The sequence below is a fragment of the Engraulis encrasicolus genome, unplaced genomic scaffold (genome assembly GCF_034702125.1).
Source record: "Engraulis encrasicolus isolate BLACKSEA-1 unplaced genomic scaffold, IST_EnEncr_1.0 scaffold_49_np1212, whole genome shotgun sequence".
In the NCBI taxonomy this organism is placed as follows: domain Eukaryota; kingdom Metazoa; phylum Chordata; class Actinopteri; order Clupeiformes; family Engraulidae; genus Engraulis; species Engraulis encrasicolus.
Window position 1 is genome coordinate 479,000 of NW_026945808.1, and position 23,543 is coordinate 502,542.

General features: G+C 41.3%; 1 long non-coding RNA gene across 1 annotated transcript; it reads left to right on the top strand.

Annotated features, from left to right (window-relative positions):
* Positions 1 to 9,671: 9,671 nt before the first annotated feature.
* LOC134444300 (uncharacterized) lies at positions 9,672 to 12,410 on the top strand. Its single transcript, XR_010033922.1, has 3 exons — positions 9,672 to 9,989; positions 10,092 to 10,250; positions 10,985 to 12,410. It is a non-coding gene; the product is annotated as an uncharacterized LOC134444300 (long non-coding RNA).
* Positions 12,411 to 23,543: the final 11,133 nt, after the last annotated feature.

Consider the following 23,543-nt stretch of genomic DNA (forward strand, 5'->3'; position numbering starts at 1 on the left):
GTGTGTCCACCAAGGTGAGGATGTCTTGTCATGTCCACATGGTGAGCTCCACTTGGTCTTGTTATGCCCAGCTCCTTGTCAGTGCCTGCCATCATCTGTTTAAAGAAATAAGTGGATACCAAGGCTTAGGCTATTAAAAACAGAACATGTTCAGATAATCTAGGCCTATTATTACAGTACACATTATGGTAAATTAATACAGTAAGGGGGGAGGGTTGGAGTGAGGGTCGTGTCAGTGAGTGTAGGGGGACTGTCAAATGCTCTCCCCTCTATCGATTGACTGAGACAACTAAACACCAAACCGTGCTCATTTTCTGGACGATTTAAATGACTAGTTAATGGCAGATCAGTAAGAAAACCTAATCAAGAACTGTTACGTTGTCTATGAAGAGATTATAATTTTATTGGTGAGCGAGCATTGGATTTAAGGAGTTGGAGCTACCAGTTGGAGCGATTGAACAGAGTATTAAACTGGATACCTGAGTTGGCACTTGGAGTCGGTGGGTTTGGCAATGTCTTTTTCAAATCCCTCGGTGTCGTTGGCTCGCGTGGCCTTTTGGAGACGTTGCCGTCTTTGAATTCTTCCTCCCATTGCCTGAATATTAGGTGAATCCTTTCCGAGCCTGTTTATGACTGAGGCGCAACGCGAACAACATCTCCTTGACTGTCCCGACACGGAGGATACAATCAAGCCTAGGAACGCCAGCCTGTCCGAAATATTTGTTTCTTTTTTCACTGCGAACATGTCAGTTGAATGTCCATATGTAGATGGTGGTCCTTCTCATTTGTCTTGCACAAACGGCAAAAATCGTCTGGCGCCATTGTTTTCTAGACTGTTTTAGCTTCTTCAATTTCTGTGGCTTCTTGCAGATAATTTCCTCGTCGCGATATACACACGTCATCGCGCGCAATGCAGCATGGGTTCTCTCTGGCGAGTGATAGACACTCGTGCCGTCCAATCAACGGCTACGAAAACCACACCTCCTTACGAGATAATAAACAGTTGGTCCCCAGACTAGATCACACTTGTGATTTAGTATGGCGTTTGCCGCCAGACAAAGCAAGGCCGCCAAATCAAATGCCCTCTGAGTTTCTCTCAGTCAGCAAATGCAATGAGTTCGCATCCTTTTTCAAAGGAAAGATTGAAAAATACGTACAAACATACTCACACATGTGCAACCGGCCCCAGATTCGGACCAACTTGCTACGGTGAAGTTAAATCTTAACCTCATGAGAAATTTTCATTTAGTTGATGTGGACATTCTTAATAGAACGGTACAAAGTCTTAGCTCCTCTAACCTCCTCTTAGCTTAGTCTTAGCTCCTCCTCTCCTCCACCAAGAAAATGCTTCACATTTGGGGTATAGAAACAAATCCATTGTGTCGCTTCTGTTTAGAAGAAGAGGAAACTCCAGAACACTTATTTTGGTATTGTCCTTTAACTGTTACACTCTGGTTTGAAATAGAACGTTGGCTGTTAAAATACAACATCAGTCTATGCTTGGATCTCCCTACAGTGCTCCTGGGCGATGTGGCAAATGAAAGCCAAGCAATACAAAATATAATAATTTTGTTGGGTAAAGTATTTATACATAAAACGATGGATTTAAAAAAGTTGAAAATAAGAGTCTTTAAAAATTATGTCAGATATTATTGTAAAATAGAGTGTATAATGGCTTGTGAAACAGGTAAAACAATGTATGCAGATAGGTGGTCTAAGATAAAACATGGAGAAGGATGGCTTTAGGTACCTTCATTTTATTTTATTTTTCTTCCTTTCTTCTTTTTTCCCCTTTCTGTTTAGTTAAAAAATGAATAAGGTATAATTTCTAAGCATATCAGCGCAAAAGTAAATTATAATTCCTTCCTGGGATGGGGGCGGGGGTTTTGGGGGGGAGGGGGGGTAGTAGTGTTGTTTAATTAATATATAGTTTGACGTGTTGGGGGACACTCATGTTTGGTTTGTATTTTTTCCCTGTCTTTATCCTTTTATTATCCTTTATTGTATATTACATTTTGCTTTTAAAAGAAAAAATGAAGAGAAATTAAAAAAAAAAAGGAAGACAATATAGGTCCCCCATAAGGGGGGATGGTGGATGGGTTAAAAGAAAAAAAAAATAAAAAAAAAAAAAGTCTTAGCTCCTCTACATCTGCTTAAGCTGGGCTTACACTGTGCGTCTTTTGCCTCGATTTGGCACTCACACAACTTGCTCAATCGCAGGTCAATCGTGAGTCTCGCATCGTGCAGTGTACATGGGGTAACGACAAGCGATTTCACCTCACGATCGCACAATCGTAGGGTCGCAAGAAAATCAAAACGGTTTGAAATTCTGGTCGTGGCTCGTGCGTAAATCGCACAGTTAAAGCAGTGCTACGACCCGATTTGACACTTCACATGCACAAATTAATAGGGCTGTGCGATTCGCTGTTGAGCGCGACCTCATCTCCACCTCAGGTGCGCATGTTCCCTCCTCTGCAGACCAGGGAAACATGCCTGTCGCGTCGTACGGTGGAAGCATTTCGCTCGCATCCGACTGTCGGCTCGTGTAGTGTGAGGACATGAGTCGTGAGTTGTGAACTTTTAAACAGTGAAATTCCATCGTGCAGTGTGAGCAGAATCTTAAGAACCACGAGTGAAAATATTGCACAGTGTATGCCCGGCTTTAGATATTCTACCAACAGCCTTCTTCAAATCCATCTTACATCTAATATCACCAGATGTACTTCAGATCATCAACACCTCACTACAAACAGGCATATTCCCAGGCTGTCTGAAAGAAGCAGTTGTGAAACCCTTACTGAAAAAGAACAACCTGGATGCACTGGTACTAAACAACTATAGGCCCATATCCAATCTACCATTCATGGGTAAAATAATAGAGAAAATTGTTTTTAACCAATTAACTGCCTTTCTAATGTCTAATAGCTACCTTGATACGTTTCAATCAGGTTTCCGTGCCTACCACAGCACTGAAACAGCTCTTATTAAAGTTATGAATGACATAAGATTGAATTCTGATGCTGGCAAATCATCCGTCTTGGTGCTACTAGATTTAAGCGCAGCTTTCGACACAGTTGATCATGCCATACTACTACATAGACTGGAACACTGGGTTGGCTTTACAGGCATAGTGATCAACTGGTTAAAATCGTACTTAAAACAAAGACGTTTTTGTCGCCATTGGAAGACATACCTCAACACCGATGTCTCTGAATTGTGGGGTCTCCCAGGGCTCCATTCTGGGACCACTACTGTTCAATCTGTATATGCTGCCACTTGGACACATCATCGAGAATAACTCCATAAATTACCATAGCTATGCGGATGATACCCAACTCTACTCATCTATGTCCCCCAATGACTACACCCCCCTTGAATCACTCTATTATTGCATGGACCAAATTAACAAATGGATGTCTCACAATTTCCTCCAGCTGAACACAGATAAAACTGAAGTAATTATATTTGGGAAAAGAGAGGAGAGACAAAGAGAGGAGAGACAAAAGATTGCTACCAGTGATGCGCGGGCCAACGAAAAAACAAGATACACCCGACCGCTTTTTTTCCTAGTCCGACCGCTTGCCCTGCCCGCAAGAAATATTTATGAAAAAATATTGACCCGGTCCGCTTCCCGACCCGCCTTTGAAAATAGTAGCCGTGCGTCTTACGAACACCCTAGCGTCATTGGCAACGCACAATCACGTCAATAAAGGTCTCAGCATGGTTCACTTCTGAGGGGTACACTTCACATCACAGAAAATGCTGAGCTGCAGGTCTAAGTTCGCTTAAATGGTTGATAGGGACCAGGTAGGCTATCACTTTATCTTCGTTTGGTTTGGTAGGCTACTCCTCTGCTCTGTCCTTTCCCTGAACTGAAATTGGTTTCGCTTTTTCCTATCCCGAAGTTGAGGGACAGGGAGGGTGCCAAGGCCACCCCCTCCTTCACCAAACTGCCAAGCGGTTAATTTGGCAGTTTGGGAAAGATCATCACGTCACACAAACCACAAACACAACCTGCGCTGCTGGTGCCACTATAGGCAACGCTTGTCTATCTAACACAAATGGTCATTTAGCCCACACAAAGCGTGAACTCTCGTAATCTTAGATGACTGCAATGTAAAGATCCATACATGTTCACGTAGGCTGCAGAGCCCTTCTCAACTGATTAACAGTTGCACTCACAATGCTATAACGCACCATGCCCTGTCCAACAAAAAGTAGCCTATGTTGAGTTGATTTTCTCACAAATTATTATTTTATAATATGAACATTTCGATCATGTTTGTCTGTTACCCAGACTACCAAGTTTGATCTTCATACAATGCTATTTTATTATTTAGGCTATTTATTAGCCTATTTATTTATTTTAAAGGGGTGGTCCGGTGTGAAATGGTTTACGTTGTGTCAATATGTGATGCTGAGCGCTGACGTTTGCCTCATACCTCGCATCCAAAGGTCCCCTGCATTCCGAAATCCGAGTGGTAGGCGGACCCCGCGAGCTAGGTGAAATGCAGCTTCTGTTGGGAGGTCGTGGCACCTGGGTTAGCCATGGAGCTAAATCTTTACTTTACACCCATTTACGAGGCTCAAAGTTGCAAAAATGTTGATCCCGTAGTGTCGGGTGGTTGTTGACATGTAAATCCAGGCACTGAGAAGTTTGATAGTGCACCGTTGTTTTAACTACAATTACGTTTTTGAAGGCTGCGCCTCGGAGGACTCTGCCGGGCGCCGCCATCTTTTTTTCTAGTCGCGTCGAAACAATAGGTCATGTGACACATCACGTGGTTATTGGACTGCAGTCGGAGACCGTCTAAAACTTCAGCTTCAGCGACAAAACACCCATTGTATATATAAAAAAACAAACCAAACCTATAAGTACTGTAATATTTTGTCGCTGAAGCTGAAGCTGAAGTTTTAGACGGTCTCCGACTGCAGTCCAATAACCACGTGATGTGTCACATGACCTATTGTTTCGACGCGACTAGAAAAAAAGATGGCGGCGCCCGGCAGAGTCCTCCGAGGCGCAGCCTTCAAAAACGTAATTGTAGTTAAAACAACGGTGCACTATCAAACTTCTCAGTGCCTGGATTTACATGTCAACAACCACCCGACACTACGGGATCAACATTTTTGCAACTTTGAGCCTCGTAAATGGGTGTAAAGTAAAGATTTAGCTCCATGGCTAACCCAGGTGCCACGACCTCCCAACAGAAGCTGCATTTCACCTAGCTCGCGGGGTCCGCCTACCACTCGGATTTCGGAATGCAGGGGACCTTTGGATGCGAGGTATGAGGCAAACGTCAGCGCTCAGCATCACATATTGACACAACGTAAACCATTTCACACCGGACTACCCCTTTAAGTGGCGAGGGCATTGTTCTCCCACTGTAGGCTAAATTACTCCAATGAGCACTGCATTCAAAGGGAATAGGCTAATCATTTGGACATTGTATAGGCTATTAGTAGCCTATTATATTTCAACAATGTAGGCATAGCCACACGAATCCCTAGCTGTGGAGGAAATTAGTCTGTAGTTGGGGAGCAGACGGAGCCAGTCGTCACCTGGATTGCCTCATAGCCGTGGTAGGACACAGGGAATGAAAACAAACTCTGAAAGCAACACAGGAGTGCGAAACCATTACAATTGTATAAGAAAATATGTATAGGCTATATCCATCATTGCATTTTGAAGAACACAGAGGGTGCTCTCTAAACACTGCAATCAATGGTTGCTGCACCAGCACCAGTTGCGCGCAGAGGATTTAGGCCGGAAGGTGACCCTCGAAAAGTGCTTCAGAAACCGAACTTCGCTCCACAGCCTCCGAACAAACAGACATTCAGTTCATAAAAAAGAAAGACTTATACAGTTGTGCTCATATGTTTACATACCCCAGCAGAATAAACGCTTTCTTCGCGATTTCTCACAAAATATGAAGGATTACACAAAACCTTTTTTGTCACTCATTGCTAGTGACTAGCTTAAGATATCTATTAGCAATATTCTGTGTTTACTCTTTCAAAAGCATGATCACAACCCAAACTACCCAAATGACCCTGTTCAAAAGTTTACATACCCTAGCTGCTAATGCTGAATATGGCCCTGTTTAACATCAGGGACCGCTCTAAATTGTTTGTGGTAGTTGTGGATAAGGCTCTTAATGTTCTCAGATGACAGAACAGCACATTCTTCCTGGCAGAATGGTTGTTTCCTATAATATTTTTGGGTGTCTTGCTGGAACCTCACATCTGAGGTTTCCCCTGAATGCCTCAATGATGTTGAGATCAGGAGAGTGAGACGGTCGCTCAAAAACTTCATTTTATTCTTTCTGAAGCTAGTGACGGGTTGATTTGGCTTTCTGTGTTGAAATATTGTCATGTTGGCATGTCCAAACAATGGACCATGTGCAGTTTCAAGGCTGATGTGTGTCAAGTTTCCTCCAGTATTTTTCACAGGGCAATGTATTCATCATTCTGCGAGTATGGATCAAAAGTATAATGCATTTGTAACTCAAATGTCCCCATGAAATCAGTGGTCCATGACCATGTTTCACAGAAGGGTATGGTGTAACTTTCATCATAGGCTCCATTGACTGTTCTCCAAATGGTACTGTTAATAGTGGCCTAAAAAAGTTCCATATTGATCTCATTTTTCCAAATGACTTTGTCACAGGCATTTTGATGCTTCTCACTGTGCTATTTGGTGTATCATATGCAAAATAACATGTTTGCATTTTTGTGGTAATGGCTTTCTCCTGGCAACCCCCAACAGCCCATCTTTCCTCAAGTGCCAACATTTTTTCATGTCCTATATTTCACCTGAAGTTATTTTTTGGTTGTCCTATGCCTCCTGAACAATTTCCCTTGCAATGATCATTGCAATGCAATGATTCCCTTGCCCATTGGCTTGATTCCAACCAAACTCCTCATATTGCATTTCTGAATTGAAATTCCAACGGTGCCAACATTACAAAATTTCGACACAGAAAGCCAAATCAACCCCTCATTAGCTTCAGAAAGAATAAAATGAAGGTTTTTGAGCGACCATCTCACTCTCCTGATCTCAACATCATTGAGCCACTCAGGGGAAACCTCAAATGTGAGGTTCCAGCAAGACACCCAAAGATATTATAGGAAACAACCATTCTGCCAGGAAGAATGTGCTGTTTTGTCATCTGAGAACATTAAGAGCCTTATCCACAACTACCACAAACAATTTAGAGCGGTCCCTGATGTTAAACAGGGCCATATTCAGGCATCAGAAACTAGGGTATGTAAACTTTTGAACAGGGTCATTTGGGTAGTTTGGGTTGTGATCATGCTTTTGAAAGAGTAAACACAGAATATTGCTAATAAATATCTTAAGCTAGTCACTTGCCATGAGTGAAAAAAAAGGTTTTGTGTAATCCTTCATATTTTGTGAGAAATCGCAGAGAAAGCGTTTATTCTGCTGGGGTATGTAAACATATGAGCACAACTGTATAGAGGATTTAAAACCTCTGTTCGGAATAGTCCGCACTGCAAGGCTATTCAAATTCGCAACGTGTAATGACGAACTACTGTCTCCGAGGCGTATGTAGATATTCGGCCGGCGTAATAATACTTTTCGCCTCGAGAGGTGCCACGGTTGAAGCGTCATCAGAAGGAACGAATCAGCTAACTGCTATGTCAGCTGAGATGAGGAGTAAACGGAAGTAGCATGGCTACCGAAGGAGCTGGCCGATCATCTAGTAGTACCGAGGAAGACGAAATCTCGACCGAAAATGTACAAAAAAAAGACATCTTCGAAACGCAAGTTGTGTTACATGCATATATCTTCGGTCAAGCATGAAGAAACACAGAATTTCACCAATATACGGTGGAATACATATCGAAATTTTCGGCAGCGGCTAGAATTGAAGGGTGAGTGCAGAGACGTAGCAGAACATTTTAAGCAATGTATTGAGTTGGAGTTTGACGAAATTCCCGAGGATGCGGCTCTCCATCCCACATGCTACCGGAGGTTTATTGACAAGCGGGAAATTGAACGAGTCACACGGCGTGTCTTGCGAGAGGCAGAGAGGGGAGATGGCCAACAAGACCCCCGAACTAGCCAGGCTACCTCCGCTTTATCGGCTGTGACCACCACTCCGACCAGGAAACTGCGATCCAGATCAAGCTTGGCCATCACGAGCTCTGGCCCCGTTCTTCCTGCTGTCTGCATGATTTGCAAGAAAGACAGCAAATTTATCGTCGCGAGTGGCAGACGTCAAAGAGAACGAAAACACAGACTTTAACCGCAGGTAAGATTACTCTCACCCCCACCACACAGTCTATGCGAATGCATCCCATCCCCCAAATCACACACACACACACACACACACACACACAGATGTTAGTAGAAGTTGACTGACTATCTAGCCCACACTGCTGCACAATCATTGTTTTTTTGTCTAATTCTAATATGAATGCACGTGTGAATTGGCATAATGTGTTATGTGTGTGGGTGTGAAATTACATTCCAATAGCCTGCAAAACATCCCCATGCCTATAGTACCCCCAGTGTTTTAGGTTTTAGATGTTTAAATGAATCACACTTTGTCTTAAATAGGATAGGGTATGTTTATATGGATGTCAAAGCATGCCTGATGTTGATATGACTCTGAATATCTGTTCAGAAATGTGGCTCCTCAGCCTGATGGCCTGTCTGGTTAAGACACTGCTTCTGCCATCCCATCCCCCGTGCCATTCCCCTACCCCCCACTGCCCCCCTCGGGAGCGTACCAATGTTCCCACGCCCCATTGGTCCCACAGCCCATTGGTCCCACGGCCCACTGGTCCCACAGCCCATTGGTCCCACAACCCATTGGTCCCACAGCCCACTGGTCCCACATCACTAAGACTTTTTTTCATTTTTTAGGCCCATTGGTCCCACAGCCCATTGGTCCCACAGTCCATTGGTCCCACAGCCCATTGGTCCCACATTGCTTTTTTATTTGAATTTCTGGGCCATTGGTCCCACGGGACTCACTAGTTCAAGGCTCTTTCGGTACTTACCGCTAACGTCATACGACCCTAAACCTAACCCTAACCCTAACCTTAACCCTAACCCTAACCCTAATCCTAAACCTAACCCTAACCTTAAATCGCTTGTTTGAAATGTTTGATTATCATGTGAAGTACCGAGAGGGCGTCAAACTAGTGGGTCCCTTGGTCCCACAGCCCATTGAAGTGTTTGTGATGTGGGACCAATGGACTGTGGGACCAATGGGCTGTGGGACCAACGGACCTAAAAACAAATTTAAAAATCTTAGTGATGTGGGACCAATGGGCTGTGGGACCAATGGGCTGTGGGACCATTGGGCCTAATTTTGAAAAAACGCAAAAGTCTTAGCAATGTGGGACCAATGGGCTGTGGGACCAATGGGCCGTGGGAACATTGGGCTGACCCCCCCCCCTCTCTCACTTGTACACTTGGGATTTTTCCGCTTCTGTCCCTGGGCAGCCTCAGTGACCAGGCTCAAGAGGTGTGTCCTGGCTGTGCTGTACATCTGTGTGCTTAACCCCTTAGCACAGCACCTATGTTATAACCTTACTGTCACCAACATTTTAATATGTATGTCTTAATCTGTTACTCTGCACTGTCATAGCAATGTTGTTATGATGTAGTTTTCAGCAAATAGTGAATAAGCCCGCTGGCAACCTCATCTGCACTGCAGTAAGAGGCTACGGAATGCTTTTTTGGGGGGTGCAACACCCATCGCCATTTTTTTTTTACAATACCACTCCACCAGGAAAAATGTCTAATTGTTTGCCTGTCTATTTATTAATTCTTTTTTCTTTTCTTTTGTACAAGGCAAGTTGCAGGAAGCAGCTGAAGTAAAGGAAGCCAAGAGCATCCTCATTCACATCAAGGACAGAGACTGTGTGGCTCTGGAGGTGCAGTACCACAGAAGTTGCTACAGAGAGTACACAAGGTTTTTGAGTGAGCCTGTCAGAGCAGAGAAAGAACAGTAAGTCAATCTTAATTTTATATAGAAACACAGTACAATGTGTGTCCTATGATTGAGACAGTTTGTTCTCACAACACACATCTTCTTCTATATTTTTGTAAGGATTGGGCCAACATTTGATCTGAGCTACAAGTTATTCTGCGAGAGGGTAATCCGCTAAAGGCTACTGATCAACCAAGAGGTGCTGAGGATGAGCCAACTGAGGAAGGCCTTTATTGCCCTTGTGCAGTCAAGTGAAGGTGTTGATGCTTCAACCTACAGGTAATTGCAAGTCAGTGTATTACGAATTTGTCAAATCCAAGGGAAAGTGCACACATGTGACTTAAAGGACCACTTCAGTCAATTTCAATATGCTGTTGTATTGCTCATACCCTTAACTTGTCAGTACCCGGTGATGGCACATTTTTCGGCTCAGCCCTTTCCGAGATATGAGCTATTCTAATGGGGGCAGCATTTGTTTACATTGTTTACAACATAGGCCTACTCCAAATATTTAAAGGGTGTCGCTGTTTGCTAGTTGTCGGCTGATGTTGTATAACCTTTTGGATGTTTTTGGGAATAAATAAAAATGTTTTTTGAAATGTAAACAAAGCGCTGCCCTCATTACAATGACCAGAATCTCGGAAAAGGCTGAAGAAGAAGAAAAAAAAATCTCTAGTACTGACACGTCCAGGGTAGTGTGAGCATTACAACTGCATGTTGAAATTGACTGAAATTATTCTCTAACACTCTGCTTGTCATCTGCACATACTGTACTTGTAATATTTTGAAATAAGGAGGATGACAGTATTCTTGATAGTGTGATGTTCGTTACAGTATGTGCTTCCCTTGGGAATACTTGGTATTATATCTGTTGCATAGCAAGTAAACTCCACCAATATTATTTATTCACTCCGAGTTAATGTGTGAGGGTGGCTATTGCATATCAGCGACTACATGAAGCCCCACTATGCTTGTACTGATATGCCTCTTTTTTTGTTGATTTGTGTTTACAGACAGGATATATTGAAGAAGAGGCTCAGTCGTGATTTTCCTCAGCTAGTGTTCCACACCCCCGCCAAACGCAACACATCTGAACTGGTTTTTGCTGAGAACTTGTCGACGAATGCAGTCTTGGACTTGTTACCATCAGGTGCGGAGACGACTCAGTCCAGCGAAATGAGCCAGACAGACAGCGACACAGAAAGGAGGAAGTCAAAGCAACCAACCACAGCAGAGGAGACACGGACACTTTACACAGCAGCTTTGCTTTTGAAGAGGCTGCTTAGTCACAGTCCTGGCATGTCATGCCCATGGCCCCCAACTGCAGTAAACTTCAATCTCACTGAAGTCATTTGCTGTGGCATGCGCAAAAGATGTGTACCTGGATGCTTTCACACAGTTCATGAAAATGCCGGTTCATGTGTATGCCACTTGTTTTGATTTTTTTATTTGTTGTATAGTTATTAGTGAATAAATGAATACACGAATACCTGAATGGTCCTTATCATTGATCATTAGATTATTTCCATTTATTAATGTGAATATGAAAAGGTAACCTTATCATCCACTCGCATAATAGTTGTTGGTGCTATAAACAAAGCACTGTTACAATCACTTAGAGGGTTATCAATAGCCTGGGTTATCTATAGCCTACTTATTGTAATTGTTTCCATTAATTGCTCAAAACCACAGTATGAAATGTCAATTGCAAAATTGTGCCTTGTGCTGTAAATAAAGCACTGTTTATGATTTATTTAGAACTTATCCCAATCCAGAGATATATGCATGAGTATTATTTTTGATAATTGTTATTATATGTGAACATGAAAAGGTAACCTTATCATCCACTTGCACAATAGTTGTTGGTGCTATAAACAAAGCACTGTTTGGAGTTACAATCACTTAGAGGGTTATCAATAGCCTGGGTTATCTATAGCCTACTTATTGCAATTGTTTCCATTAATTGCTCAAATCCACAGTATGAAATGTCAATAGCATAATTATGCTTTGTTCAGTAAATAAAGCATTATTTATTATTTATTTAGAATTTGTCCCAATCCAGAAATGTAGGCACGAGTATTATTTTTGATAATTGTTATTATATACCCTCTTCAAAAGGGTATTTTGGGAGATTCTTATAGGTAGGTCAGACCGACGGCTTGTCATTATTTTCAGTTTTTCAAACGGCTTGCCACTTTTTCGCCGTAAATCGGCTACGTGATTGGTTTAAAACGGTCACATGGTGTCCAGTGACGTAAAAATCGTCATTCCCTACAGAGGGTAAGATTTCTTACTAAAATGTCACCGTTTTAATTACGTGCACGATTACATGAAGCGGACATTTCACGGTAAGTTGAACATAGCTTTGGTCGTTTCATCATCTAAGGGACCTGCTGTTCGGAAGCTGTGGAGCGAGGTTGAACGAAAAGGGCTGTCACCCTACGGCCTAATTTGCCTCCTGCAGAGCTCGTGATACCATCGTAGTTATTCAGCCAAATAAACTTTGATCTATTTCGCAAAAAAATGTGTCTGTCTGCTAAAGTAAATTATAGCCTATTGGCTATAGCCTACTTTAAAATTCGGGATCATTTCAAAGGTCCTGCCCGACCGCAACCGACCCGAATTTCATTAAAAATAATATTTCATAACCCGTGCCTGCGGTCAACCGCGGTTAACTGCAAGCGCCCGCTGACTTCAGGTCAGCCCGCGCATCATTGATTGCTACTATCCTTGAAACGAAGGGACTGAAAGCAAGGGACACACTTAAAAACCTTGGGGTCCTCATTGACAGTGATCTAAACTATAACAGTCACATGAAAGCTATTACTAAGTCAGCATTTTATCAAATACAAAACGTCTCTAAATTTAGGGGCCTTATGTTTAAACATCATCTGGAGAAGCTAATAATAAGCTTCATTTCAAGTAAGGTTGATTACTGTAACAGTCTTTTTACTGGCCTCCCCAAAAAGACCATTAAACAGCTTCAACTTGTACAAAATGCAGCAGCAAGGGTTCTTACAAAAACAAGGAAGTTCGACCACATTACTCCAATTTTAAGATCACTGCATTGGCTCCCAGTAAGCTACAGAATTGATTTTAAGGCAATGCTACTTGTGTCTAAATCATTAAATGGAATGGGACCCACATATCTACTGGATATGTTTCAGCTGTATGCACCAACCAGGTCACTAAGGTCAACAGAGAAGAATTTGCTGGTGATTCCAAAAGTCAAAACAAAGTGTGGAGAGGCAGCCTTTAGCTTCTATGCTTAAAAGCTTTAGAACCAGCTTCCAGATGACGTTAAAAATGCACCCACTGTTGAAAGCTTTAAATCTAGACTCAAGACGAAGCTGTTCTCAGATGCTTTCCCCTAGCTTAAATTACATATCATTCTTTTTTTATTATTATTATTATTATTATTATTATTATTATTATTATTATTATTATTATTATTATTATTATTACTTTTATGTTTATTTATTTTATTTTTTTAATTATTATTTTTACCTTATGTTTTATCTTAATGTTTTCAATGTTTTTTTTTACTCTAATCTATTTCCTTCTTTCTTCCCTGTTTTCTTTCATTTACATTTGTTAACTTTGTGAAGCACATTGAGTTGCACCTGTGTATGAAATGTGCTATATAAATAAACTTGCCTTGCCTATGTAGATGAGTGAGTCCTTATGAGCATGGTGTCCAGCCTCTTTCTGAAGAGATAGTGACAGGTGTTCTGGAATCTCTAGGTGAGTGTTTCAATTTGTTTTGCCTATGCACCTCAAAGGCCAGAGTTTCACCCCCACCCTTACTGTACTGAGCCGTTCATAAATGTATATCCATCCTTATTATGATTGCAGCATTCACTCCCTGACCCTAACTGCGGACGAAATAGAGCTAAGTGACTCACCCGATGAAGAAGAGGCTGGCAATGATTTCCGTAACACAACGTACAAACCCCAGCTCTGAAGAAGTTGGGACGTTTGGTAAACAGTGAATAAAATCAAAATGCTATCATTTTCAAAACATTCAATCTATTCATTAGATGGAGAATAGTGAAAAGACAACATATTAAGTGTTAAAACCGAGAAAAAAATATTGTTTTGGGGGACATATGTACTCATTTCTAATTTGATAAATCCAACACGTCTCAAAAGAGTTGGGACGGGGATCAGTGAAATTTAGTAAACATCCAAATAAGATAAAACAACAAAGAAGAACATTTCAAAATTAATTGTACTGACGGACAATATAGGTGTCCAGGTATAAGATCATCACAGAGAGGCTGAGTCACTCAGAATTAAAGATGCAAAGGGAATAATTACCATAGTTATTACATACATTTTTGAATTCCCTTTGATTTACCACGATTGAGTGTATATAAGACATATTTTTGTTAATAAAATCATTGTATAGGTTCATGACATCATGAAATATATATTGGCTATAGTCTCACTCTAATTCCTGGAGTGCTAGAGCTATTGAAAATTGACCATATTAAGAATGCTTAATGCATGAAAATGACACAGGGGGTTTTAACATTCTCCTAAGCACCTGAGCTCACTTGAAATAGACCCAGAAGACATGGGAAACTGTCCTTTGCTTACAGAAGTCAGCAGAAGTTGTAGAAGTCCATTCTTTTTGACAATAATAGAGCATTGCACATCCTGTGCTACAGTGAAAATGGACCATCCAACTTGTGTTAGTGCTAGCTTCAAAGGTCAGCCTCCATGATGGCATGCGGATGCAGTAGTGCATTGGTTAAGATGTTCTCACTCATCTGTAGAGTTAAATACAGTGCTGAATGGTATAAATGGGTTTTTAAACAGCATGAAAAGCCACTCATGCATTATAGTTAGCCTGCCAAGCCCCAAAAATATATGTTTGATGGCATTTTCTGTTAAAAGTTGGCAACCATGCCAGATGTTATCAGCATGGGCTAAGGTTTCAGAATCACCTGGTTGCCAACACGGAACTTGACCTTTAAGGTCAAATATGAAGGTCAAAAGGTCAACCATAGTCAAATAACAGTGTTATTTAGTTAAAAATTGTTAAAAAGATGTTAAAAGTGGGCAACCATGCCAGAAGTCATCAGCATGGACTAAGGATTCAGAATCAACTTGTTGCCAACACGGAGCATGACCTTTAGGGTCAAATTTAAAGGTCAAAAGGTCAAAAACAATGTATTTTCTGGTTAGTCTATTTTGGGAACTGTATATTCATGGAATTATTTTTCAAATGTAAGCAACCATGCTAGATGGTATCAGCATGGACTAAGGTTTCAGAATCACCTGGTTGCCAACATGGAACTTGACCTTTAAGGTCAAATTTGAATGTCAAAAACAATGCATTTTCTGGTTTGCCTTTTTTGGAGGGGGCTTCATATTCATGGAATTCTTTTTCAAAAGTTGACAATCATGCTAGAAGTTATCAGCATGGACTAAGGTTTCATGGTCCATGGTTGCCAGCATGGAACCTGACCTTTAAGGTCAAATCTGAAGGTCAAAAGGTCAACCGGGGTAAAAGAAAAAAATACAAAGTTTTGTTTTTTTTGTGATGTGCTTTCATAAAATACAAGTTGTTTGCATTATCTATTGAATAATTAGTACCTGGAGGAGATATTCCATATGATTTAAATCACTTTAGGTGAGTGAAAGTATTGGAACAAATAATTGTAAAGAAAATAAAACACTGTTTTGATGAGGTTTCTCCCGAAGCGGACAGCGCTGTCAAAAGTTGCATTTGGGGTTTTCTGACAGTGGTCGCGAGAGTCACACTTCGCCTACTGTAAGTATCAGATGAATCTGGACGGTGATTAATTAACCTTTTAATTCTACTTAGAGCCCCTTTAAACCCAAGTCTTCAGTGAACAACAAAAACAAGGAAATTTGCCTTTCTGTTCCAATACTTTAAGGGGACTGTATATTTAGAAGTTATATAGTCTTTATTATTAGGGTATGAGTGAAAGTGATTATTGCAAATTGTCAATAACAAGAATGTAATTGATCATTTTGTCTCTACTTCAACAATAATTAAAACAATAATTCAAATTCAAATGTGATGTCAGTACATACTGGATATTTATGTATTTAAAGGAGCTATTGTTGCTGTTATTACAAAAAGGTTTTGTCATCCAGATCATGTTCTATCCCTACGGCGTTTAAACATTCTACATTTTAATCACATGCCGGTTTACAGGGCTGTCCATTCCTCAGGCAACTGCAGGCATGTATTGCCCACTTTGTTCCACAACCACATCTTATGAGTCCTAAGCTACTATGTGGGACTGGATGTTTCCTTTACCACACAGCCATCAAGTCTACAACTTTCCAACCACCTGTCTCCTCAGTGTCTTTGTTAATATGTACTTTGTCAGACTGCAGCCATATATTTGCCTGCTGATTTGCTTATGCAAGATGCAATCCATTTGCATCACTTGGTGGTAACATATCAATTGCCTTTTTGTCTTCGGAAAATAGTCAATCAATACCCGAAGATAAGCCTGGTGCTTTATACAGGTGACACAAAAACTCAAGCCTGGGAAATTGCAACAGAACATTCTACAGTAGTCATGAGAACATCAAGAGAAGTGTGCAATACTTGCTCTACTCTTACTGTAGGTTATTTCCTAACCATGATATGACATAGCAAATCAGCAAGTGTCCTTCATTGCTATAACCATTTGAAACACATCAGAAATAACTGAAGTCATTATTTTTTCTATGGAAAGAAGCAAATTCACTGGTGAGCCAAGGCATATCCCATTTCATACCAGCATCTTAATGTGCTTCACAAAGAAGAATAAAGCAATTGAGATGACCACAATGAAAATTAAAAAAATACAAGTTTAAGTTAATTTTATGCTAATGAGCTATGATGAATGTCTAAGGATGACAGGCCAGAGCCCCACCATGATAAGCCAAATCAAACATTAAATTATAGGCCTCAATATACAGTACCATGCAAACAACTATTTTATGAAAGCACATCACCAAAAAACTGTTTTTTTATTGATCTCGGTTAACCTTTTGACCTTCAAATTTGATCTTAGAGGTCAAGTTCCATATGGTAACCAGGTGATTCTGAAACCTTAGTCCATGCGGATAAGTTCTAGCATGGTTGCCAACTTTTGAAAACAATAATTCCATGGATATAAAGATCCCCAAAAAAGACTAACCAGAAAATACATTGTTTTTGACCTTCATATTTGACCTTAAAGGTCAATTCCCTCTTGGCAACCAGGTGATTCTGAAACCTTAGTCCATGCTGATAACTTGTAGCATGGTTACTAACTTTTGAAAAAGATTTCCACGAACACAGTCCCCCAAAAAGTCAAACCTTAAAATACATAGTGTTTGACCTTTTTAACCTTCAAATTTGACCCTAAAGCTCAAATTCCGTGTTGGCAACAAGTTGATTCTGAATCCTTAGTCCATGCTGATGACTTCTGGCATGGTTGCCCACTTTTAACATCTTTTTTAAAAACATTTTTTAACTAAATAACATATTGGTACTGTTATTTGACCGTGTTTGACCTTTTGACCTTTAGATTTGACCCTAAAGGTCAAGTTCCATGATGGCAACCAGGTGATTATGAAGCCTTAGCCCATGCTGATAACTTCTGGCATGGTTGCCAACTTTTGAAAAAGAATTCCATGAATATACAGTTCCCAACAAAGACTAGCAAGAAAATACCCTGTTTTTGACCTTTTGGCCTTCAAATTTGACCCTAAAGGTCAAGTTCAGTGTGGCAACAAGTTGATTCTGAATCCTTAGTCTGTGCTGATGGCTTCTGGCATGGTTGCCTACTTTTAACAACTTTGTAACAATTTTTAACTAAATAACACTGTTATTTGACCGTGGTTGACCTCTTGACCTTCATATTTGACCTTTAAGGTCAAGTTCCGTGTTGGCAACCAGGTGATTCTGAAACCTTAGCCGGTGCTGATAACTTCTGACATGGTTGCCAACTTTAAAAAAAAAATGATGCCATCAAAAGTTTATTTAAGCACCTTAGCTGCTGGTGGCAGGCTGACTATTATATTTTGAAGGGAGATCTTCGATTACTGCCACATAGTAAGGTCAAATTGCATTCTCTACTATGGTTTTAACAGTTTGGCTCCATCATAAGGACCAGCATGTGATAAAATGGTGGGTTTTTGGTCAAGACCTGTCACACTGTAAGCACTACAGAAAGGAAAACATTGCAAAACATGACAAGGAATACGCCCACCATTTAAGCTGGTGAAATCATGTCCAAGATAGGAATTAACATTGTTTTTTATATAAAATCATCTCATCGGTTAATGTATTTAACTGTTAGGTGTTGTCTTTTGTCTTCCTCGACATTTGCTGCCATTTATTGTCCCCCGTCCCAACTCTTTTGAGACGTGGTTGGATTTCTCAAATTAGAAATGAGTACGTATGTCCCCAAAACAATATTTTTTCTCGGGTTTTTAACACTTAATTAAATGTTATCTTTTCACTATTCTCCATCTAATGAATAGATTTGAGTGTTTGTTTATTTGGAAAATGATAGCATTTTGGATATTTTATTTCCACTTGTTTACCAAAACGTCCCCAACTTCATCGGAGTCTGGGGGTTAGTAACTGGGTTGTATGTATTTTCTGTGTCTATGTACTGCAGTCCTCTAAAAGTGTTGATTGTAATGTGGTTTCTCATTTATTCAATACTGACATTATTCCAACCTAAAAACTTTTGTTTGGTTTTATTTACAGTATTGACATCAATGATGGTTTGGCGAACTCGGGTCATTTGGATTTGGAAGAAGGGGACGGCTCAGATGAGGACTTTGTTCCTTCTATTCATCTAAGGTATGTTCCTCCGTAATTATTTGGAGAAGTAATGACCAATTTTCCACCTGGAAACCAGTGGCGTAACACAAACACTTGGGGCCCCCCTGCAAGTGGGCCCCCCCCAACCACGACGAATATCCCAAACCCCCACCCCCCCAACCTAGGCTACATTAATTACCCCATGTATATATATTCTTTTATTTTTATCATAAATTATTAATGTAGGCCTAATAAAATTTAAGTATTAAATATTTTATATTAAGGTTGTCCCCTAATATGTATATAAAGGTCTATGTAGCCTATAGATATTATACTATATTTAAAATACTAATATATTAGGCTATGTTAGGCTACACACCACCCCCACACCCAACACAACACCCCACACCAACACACCCACCACACACAGGCCTATTCATATATGAAATATAAAAGAAAAACAACACTGCCAAATCAATAAATTATTAGGCCTTACCATCAATCAATCAATAAAAATAGGTCTAGTGGACTAGGCTATTTTAATTAGTGAAGTTTTACATTTCTCACTCATCAAAATTCATTCACCCGGTCTAGCAAAACCTGAGGTGGTCACACACATTTGAATGGCCTCTCGAACAGCTCTAAGTTCGCCGTGATCAGGACTGTAAAAAGTTTGGCGATTTGTAATGAATGTAAGGGCCTTAACTGATCGTAATTTCAAGGAGAACCGCTTTTAACTGATCTTGCAAACGGTGATGCGAGAGAAAACAGGGGACTTGCCACCACCGGCAATGTTGCAAACACGCACAACTTTTCCCAGTAATCGAGGGAAAAAAAGGTTTGAATGGAGTGGAAAGGGATGTTGAGTGTAGGGTTTGGGACTCTTGGGAAAAGGTGATAAAGAAGGATAAAGATTCAAGTAGGTTAGGAATTATTTTGAGTTAATCTTTGGAATCGCTACGTTTATGAAAGGGGGAAAAACGTGAGGATTTTATTACGAGGGGGCAGGAAAGACGTCGCCCGAATCAGCTTGTTTGGCAGCAAACCGCACCGGTTGGTAGTTTTTCCTTCTTTTTTTTCTTGAATACTGCCAAAAATTGTGGGGTTTTTTTGCCTTGACTTTGTTTTCTTGAGTCTTCCCACCCCATAAAAACGGCGTGTGGTCTCATTCCAGGGCATTACGGGCTTCGCAACAAATTGTTTGCGATGAGAGCTTGCGTTTGAGGGAAAGGACAACTGCCCACGCTGTTCTCTGTATCTTAAAAAATTGATAACTTTTCCCCCAAACCCTACGGCGGCTCGCGGGACAACTAAGCAAAATTGAGCGTTTTTTTTTGCGGGAGGTTTGTGTTGCGCCGGGGGGGGGAACCGTTTATTTAACGGGATTTTTACAAATTAAAAAAAGTTTTAATATTCAACAAAGGGAGCTCGACCATGTTTTCTCAGGTGAGGTGAGCATTGTATTTCTCAACCCCACGCAGTCGTCCATTCCAAATCGGGCTCCAGTTGTTGTACGGGGGAGATCACAATATATGGGCCCTTGTACTTGCGTAAAGGGCGGGGCAGGGGGGAAAGGGGTGGGGGGGGGGGGGGGCTTTAAATGGGTCCTTTGGAAACTTTACTTCCCCCCCCCGGGCCAGGGGGCCCCCCCATCGGCCCACCGCGGGGGGGTATACCTTTTACGGCCCGGGCGCGTTTGCTGGGGACACAGTTAATAAAAAAACTTAAGGAAGATGAAAATCTTTTTTACTAATATGGCATTGGGTTTGCCCCTTTCTATTTTGTTACACAGGAGTGGTTCAGTGACCAAAAACTGGAAGGGGGCCTAATTTTGGAACTTACCTTTAAGAAAAGAATCGGTTTTTGATTTTTTGGATTTATTGCAATACCCCCGGCTGAAAGGAGTTTCGGAAATACCTTCCCACATGGGGGGACAATTCTAAAGTTGATGGACCCCTGAAAAAGAAGGAAACCCTGGTTTTGGGCAAAAGTCTTTTGCCCCACATTTTTCTTATATGATTGACACAAAAACCCTGCTTCCCCCCCTTGCTTCCACCATTTAAAAACCTGCCAAATTTATAAACAAGGTGCAGGACCATTGTGGGGTTCAAGGTGGTGAAGGTTCCAAAAGGTAAACTTTAATTTATCCCCCTTCAGGGGGAAAAACTCCCAAGTGGTCCCAAACTTTTTTACATTTCTCCCTCAAAGGACCCATTTTACTAAATACCAAAACACATTAGACCCCAGTAATAGGGACGCTGGGGGGGACATACCCCAAAACATTAAAAAAATAAAATAAAAGGGAATAAGGATAAACAATTTTTTATGATTGTAAAAACCCAGATGCTCCCAAAAATAAAAAAAAACTTGAACGTTACACCGTCAAATTGGGCAACAAAAAAACAAGGAAACAAAAGGCTATCTAGGGGACCGGCAGCTGGGCCTGCCTCCTTATTCCTCTACAACACCTTGTTTGATTTTGGTTGGAATCTCAGTGTAAAAAAAAAAATGTACGAAAAAAATGTCGAAAAATGGAAAATATTTTAAAATGGTGTTCCTGTTTTCCCCCCCCTGCCCCATTTGCAATCCGTACGTTGGAAGACCAAGGGGAATAGTTTTCCCACCAATTTTGGTTGTTCTGAATCCAAACCAGGGATCCTTATTGAATTTCGCCTTGTTGTTTCACTTGTGGGGCAAAGCGGAATCTGGTTTCAAAGAGCCAAAATAAGATTTGTCCGAAAGGATTTTTAATTGGGAACTTATTTTCCCAACCTCTAAAAGATTCTGGAAAATTCCCCATCCTTCATCAAAAGCGGGCCCAATACCAGGCACCCTTGCTATCCCAGCGAATTTTTGGTGCGTTCTCCAGATTATCAAAACTCATTAAAAACCACATTGGCTGTTCATCAAGGGGCATTGCAGATCAAACGGTAAAAAAAAATTTCAAGCCTTTGTTAGGACAAACCTTCGACCCGCTTTTCTGGGAGGTGGACCGCCCTTTCTGAACTTTTAAAAAAATAAATAATAATACAGTTGGCCCCAGAACCTGAGTTGGGACCGGGCGCCCAAAGTTCTTGGGGGACCCAGGGGAACAGTTTTTATTGTTTAACAGCAAAGTTGAGGACTTGGGGCGGCTGATAAACGGACCTGTAAAATTCTTGTTAAAAATCCCTCTAACTCAGGGGGGGACACAATGGGCATTTTTCAAACAAAAGCCCCTCTGTCCCCCCCCTGCCAGTGGTGGGCAAAAAACTGAGCCACTGGGACCTTGGCCCGAAAGGCCACCCACCACACAGATGGAACGTTTTAGCTGCTTGATGTGGGGGAAAGAAAAAAAAACGACATGGGGACTGACCCCCCCAACCATCAACTACACAGAACTCGCCCACAAAACCTGAAAACCCAGGCTTTCGCGGAAGAAAAAACAGGCATGGAAGACCCTTCAACGAAAAAAGAAAAAAACTGGGCAGCCCAAACCCCGCTTTCCGCCGGAAGAATCAAAGTTGTGTTCAAACCTCCTTTTGTTTCGGTGACTGGGTCAAAAAGGTTTTGCCATCGGGGCCATCACCAAATTTCCACCCTCCCAAGGGGTCTTTGGCCAAAAAAGCGGGGAGAACTGGGTCAAACACTGGAAATAGGAAAATGTTTGGTTTTTCCCCCTCAAAAAAACCCAAAAAAAAAAATACTCACCCCCCCAGATGGTTGGGCGGAAACGCAATGCCACCCAGGGGCAATCAAGGGCCCTGGGGCGAACGGCGGAACCCCAAAAGTGCAAATCACCAATGGGAATTCCACAAACCTTTCCCGGGAACGACGAAAAAAAACCAATCATCCTCCATCCTCCCAAAGGACTGAAAGAATTTCAAAGCATAAACTTATGGCGGAGGGGGGTGGGGGGGGGGAAACTTACCTCCCCCTTTGGCCAGAAATTCTACCCTTTCTTTACTACCCCCAGGGGGACCATTTTCCCTACCCAGCCATCCTATGCGGGATATTTTCTACAAGGTCAAACCTAATTATTTTAACCCCCAAAAAAACATCTGGGAAAGGAATACCTTTCCATTCCCCACGGGACCCTGGCCAACCCAAAAAAGGCTGAGGGCCCCCAACCACCCACCTTGTTCTGTGGCTTTCTGGAAGTACAATTAGGTATCAAGTGATTGGATGATGGGAAACCCTTGTTTGAAATGGCACAGTCCACACACCCTGATTATCAAATCAACTGGGGGTTACCCCCCCACTACCCACATAAGTAAAACATGTGGTTTTTTTGGGGAAAATAAAAAGGGCAGATAAGGGGGTGAGACCCGCGTTGGACCAATTCTTTAATTTCCAGTTTCTTAAAACATACCCAAAAGGCCAAATGGGCCTCTTTGAGGGACAACGTTAGGCCCTATAACATTTACCCCAGGAAAGGGGCAAAAAACATGGAACTTTACCCTCAGTTTGCTGTTGTCCCAAAAAAAAACTCCACTCAAAATACCCACAAGGTGGGGGGGAAATGCCTCCCAATGATCAAATGTTTAAATTAGATTTTACCCAGGAATTGCTAGGGTTTCTTCTAATGGAAAAAACAAGCCTTTTTTATTGTCCCCCCAAATTGGAGGTTTATCCCTGTTTACCCACTAAACCTTTTGGATTTTTTATTTATTTTTAACTGAAAACCTGGGCTAGGGATAATAAATTCCCACTTAGATTTTCCTATCCCCACCACTTGTTAGTAAAGAAGCCAAACACCCGCCTCAACCTTTCTACAATTTCCATTTTAGTTACAGTAAAAA